The sequence below is a fragment of the Chelmon rostratus genome, chromosome 4, assembly GCF_017976325.1.
Source record: "Chelmon rostratus isolate fCheRos1 chromosome 4, fCheRos1.pri, whole genome shotgun sequence".
NCBI lineage: Eukaryota > Metazoa > Chordata > Actinopteri > Chaetodontiformes > Chaetodontidae > Chelmon > Chelmon rostratus.
Genome location: NC_055661.1, coordinates 25,049,203 through 25,054,388, shown reverse-complemented (window position 1 = coordinate 25,054,388; position 5,186 = coordinate 25,049,203).

Sequence of the window (5,186 nt, the reverse complement as noted above, 5' to 3'; positions counted from 1 at the left end):
GTAGCTACATAGACTGGAAGGGAAATACAGCTAGACTGGCCAGGTGACAAAATCCTCCTACCAGCACTTATAAACCTCTCTGATTAACATGTTTCAGACCATGGTCTGGCGATTCTGATTAGCTGCAGGGTGGCCATTAATTCCTGATAAGGGACACCTGCTAAGTAGTTCCAGTGAAACCGTCTGTTCACCCTTTTAAATTAATGCACTGCCTGTATCTAACCATAGCAACAGGCCTCGGTTTCTAGTTTATTGCAACCTTGAGGATGGTTCTGGCCATCACACATCTGTTAATTCCTGATAATCAAAACTTCATGGAGCATTATCCCTTTCATATTGTATTTGTTATATCTTTTCCAGGACTGTGTAAAACTGTCAAAACGACTTCAACATTATTTTAATTTGTGGCCATGATGTAAGCCTAATATTTGCTCTCCTCAGGGGAATATCTTCAGGGGCCCAGAAAAACAAAACAAATAGCTGAAAGACTCTAAACTGCACAAATAGGTTGATAATTCTCTCTGGTTGTATCACTATAATTGACTTTCACATACAAGCAGTCATGTGATTCATTGTTAATGTAAAATATTGACTATAGCAGCTTTAATGCATGAGTCAAAAAGAAAGCCAAAACACATCTCTTCACTTTAGCCCTTAACTAGCTTTGACGTTCCTGATACTGCCTGAAGCTTTTGCACTGTGCTCAACTGGACTTCTTCTAATTGCCATATTTTACATGATTTAATGCATCCTATAAACTCTACGTTCAACTTTATTTTTGTTTCTATCTCATACATGGTCTTTATTTATCTTTATTCTAGTTTTACTGATATTATCAGGTGGGTTTTATTCTCTATTTCTGTTATAAAGCATTTTGACCCACAGTTCTTGATACAAATAAAGTTTATTATTATTATTATAGGTAGCATCTTTTTGCTGTAGTCGGTGAATATGGAGCTAACGCTAACTACTTTATGTCATGGTGGCCGATTTTATCTTGCAACATATTTCAACTCATCATATATTTGTATGTGAAAACTAATCTGTACAAGTACAAGTTCTGCAGTGTTATACTTAAGCACAGTACTTGAGTAAATGTGCTAATGTAAACCAATGCATTTTGAGGCTGTAGTTTGTAGATTGGATTGTATTTTGTGTTACATAAGATATGAATCAACACCTCTCAGACATGCTAAAAATAAATGGAGGACCTTTGTTCTTACATGTCATGCTTTGATACTGTGAAGGTGTCCATGATACTGTGTCCACCCCGTATAAGCCTCAAGCATCAGACCCATCTGAGGATGATCTATAAACTATGTCTCTGAATATTAAATGCATCTTTCATGGGAGAATCTTGCCCTCGTAAGGCTTTTTCACCAGCTTTTGCAACAATTTGTCTTTGTCTTCTTGTGTGTCCCGTACCGCGTACACACTGTTACCGATATCTGCAAGACACACACACTGGATACGGTTTTCATAACCTCAGGGCGACATAAGATATTCAAGCGGCATTGCCCAGGCTTCTGAGAAAAGCTTAGCAGAAACAGGGTCAGAGTCAGATAAAGAATAACGGTATTTGAATCTTAAGTTATTATGATGCGGGGGAGGCTGAGGAGGAGAGCTGCTGTGCTAAAGCAAAAGAAAGCTTTCACATCTCAGAGCAGAGAGAAAGCCGACGTGGCTAATAGAGGGAGGCAGAGCTGACGGCGAGAGCGGCAAGCGGCTGGAGGCTTTTAAGCTAAATGGCTGGTTGACGAAGGAAATGGTCAGATGGACGTGAGGAAAACAGAGATTAATAGTGTAAAATGAGACTCTTCCACCGGCAGGAGAAGGCCAGGAGTGACACTTAGGTCACACTTGGAGCTTTGCCTCTCTTTCTGTCCCTCTGTCTCCTCCCTCTCCTGTGCTCTTTCCAACACCAGCTCCTTTCATCCCACTCCTCCTCATCCCTCCATCCCTCCCGCCCTCGACCTCCCCTGCGGCTGTCCTGTGACGTTGAGCAGACGTGGAGGTTAGCATCACTGAGAGGACGCAGGGGAAGGCGCAAAGGGGGACTTAGAGTGGGAGGCGGCTCGGACAGAAATAGAAACTGACCTATCATGAACACACGCTGGCAGTTACCAAACATTAACGCACAGGCAGGTGGAATCTAACCAGCGTAAACGCACACATTTCTGGTTTTAGCAAAGGTTACGTACTGCATCTACATAATCTCTTTTCTGTGTATTTTTGTACGAGGATTAAAATAAAATGCCAACTACTGTAATCTTCGCAGAGTATGCTGTCCCTGGTGGTTCAGGGAACTGATGTCCTCTCCTCTGATGGCAACCCTCTTGCCAGTCTCTCTCTTCGACAAGTGGAGGTGTAATCAGACATCTCAGGTTCGCCCTGTGCTCTGCTTTAACCGCCAGCAGTCCTGTGCTGCGCAGTGACAGAGCAAGGTTGGTACAGAGCCATTCAGCCAAAACCACTGGAAGACAAGACAAGGGAGGACACACACACACATACACACACACACTCATAGAGATTGCACACAATTTATAACGAGGAGCAGAATTAGATTTTCGTCTATTTTGAATGTTTGAAGCCTCCCCATATTGAAATGGAATTTAAAGTGGTGAGTGAATAACAAAGGGGTCCTCGGACCTGGTGCTAATCCCATTTCGGTGACTCTTAAGCCTGTGGTATAGATGGAATGAGTTGGGTAGACTGCTCTAGATGATAATGGCGAAGCGTATTGACTGTGGCGAAGGCCTATTTTTAAACTGAAATTGTTACATAATTAAGAGCGGATCAATAAGTCAATTGAAGGAGAAAGAGGAACAGTGACATAGCCCACATATAAACATGTTAACAACCCCCGAGGGAGCTGTGTGCATGTACTCTCTTTTCATCACCACAAACGCACCGCCGACACGCACGCACACAGTATGCACACACAAATGAAAACAAACATTATGCAGATCTCCCTGCTTATGCGTATTATACACTGAGCAGCCAGAAATGAAGGCTAATGTTAATTTGTGTGTCTAAATATTCGCTGGCGGCTCGTGGCGGCACAAGACGGAGCAGTGAAGTGGCCTCAGACCTATAAAAGGGAAGCAATGAACTGGTGAGGTTAGAAATTATGCACAGATTGTATTCATTCCGATCTCTTTTGTCGTTTTTATTAGAAGAAAAAAACATCTGTGTGTAGTCATTATGCATATTATGCTAAATCATTCAAATGAAAGCAATGAGGAGCTCCAGTTTGTACTGTGTAGTACTCATTTGAAAATGGAGTGTTATTGACGGCGTTATCCCAGTTGAACTGTGACAGCGTGATTATGTAAGAGCGGTTGCGGTGCGGAGGTAACACATTGCAGACAGTTGTAACACAGCGTGTGGTTAGTCTCATGTCTTGCTATTGATCTGAGCTGTGCTGCTGTAAACAAAGCTTTGCTGAGGTTTCCAGGGCTTTATGTGTGCAGTAAAAATGGATTTGAGTTCCTATGAGCTTAATGATGCAGCCTGGATGTCACTGTGACAACATCCTTCTCGGCAATACACCGCATGGCCTATTTACCTTTGGTGAAAAAGGTCAAAAATTTTGTTCAACGCTTATTAGCATATTTGCGCTAAGTGAATTTAGTTTAGTGCAAAGACTGGAAGCAGGGGGGAAGTGCTAGCTTGGCTCGGTCCAAAGGTAAGAAAATGTCAAACTGTTCCTTCAAGATACAAACACTGAGCTCAGCACACATTTCCACATTCATGCACATGTGCACCGACAGACGTGCACAGCTTACACGTGATGTTTGCACCGTATACAAATACAAACAGCTGTATCGCCTTTAAACCTCAGCTCAAACACTGAGCTCTCCAGCACAGTTTGTAAGTGTGATCTGAAAATGGCAACATTAACAGCAGCTGCAGTTCAAACCTAATGGATGGAGCTGGGATTATAGCTCGCACACAGAGGACTGATGCTGGCTCTGCGTATCTAATAACGTAAACCCAATCACATGCAGCACATATGTTAAATGCACCAGCTGCTGATTTTTTATAACACATGCAGAATTCCTGATAAAATCTCTCGATAACAGTCATTGGTTAAAATGTGCCGTTTCGTCGTCTAAAGCAGCCACGTCAGTCAACCGCCTGCCGTGGCTTCAAAGTGATGGAGTTAGGACAGAGTGGTCGTGTTGCTGCTGCTGCTGCTGCTGGAGTCATCAAGATGCAACTTCAGCCAGCACACAGTATTTAGCTCTAATGAGCCTCTGACTTTGAGGCACATCAATGAGGCGCCTCATTCATAATAAAGAGCTTCAGTCCCGCGGGCAGCAGCTAAATGAACTGGGACCGAATGCAGGCAAACAGTTTAGCCCGCTCCCTCAGCTCTGCGAGCATCGACTGTGATAATTAACCGCACAGCTAAAATCCAGAGAGGTCTGATCACACTGTAGGTAGCTCAGCAGATACACACGGGCTGGCAACATGCAAACATCTGATGCAGTAAAATTAGGTTTGGAATGACAATCTTGTCCGTTTCGCTTGACGAACAGCCAGTCAAACCGAAAGACTCAGATTAAAAGAAAAATTCAAGCAAAAAAGAAGTCTTCCCCTCCCGTTTTGCCTGTGAGGAAGAAACGACTGATTACATCTCATCACGCTGAGGATTCAACCCTCAAGAACTAACAATTTAACATAAGACCTGTGGGAGACAAAGTCAGGATTAATCAACCGTACGCTACAGAAAACTTATATACAATGCCCTGTGGATCCCAAAATAAATGCAGTGTTTTGTCACTCTCCAAATCCCCTCGGAAATGATCAATGGATCAACTCTGCAATTCTAATACCCGGAACAAAGCACACCGGGGGGATTAGCAATGTTTATCATCATTATCCTAACAGTCCCCGTCCAAATGAAATGAATTCCAGGAACTCGTCCGTGCCTCCCAGTGTTTGAATGCGGCCACACGGCGCTGAAGAGGCCATCGCAGGCACCTCAGACGCAGCCATGATGGATGGCGTACATACAGGTCAGTGCTGACGCTGATTGATCAGCCTCTGAGGCCAACGATCTGATCTGACAGAGATGAGGGAGACGTGTCAGCCGGGGGGGGGGGGGGGTGTTCACAAGAGCACTTTTATCACTGTGCTTCTTCCTCTTTCCTTCATGTCTATCCTGGTTCTATGTTGGG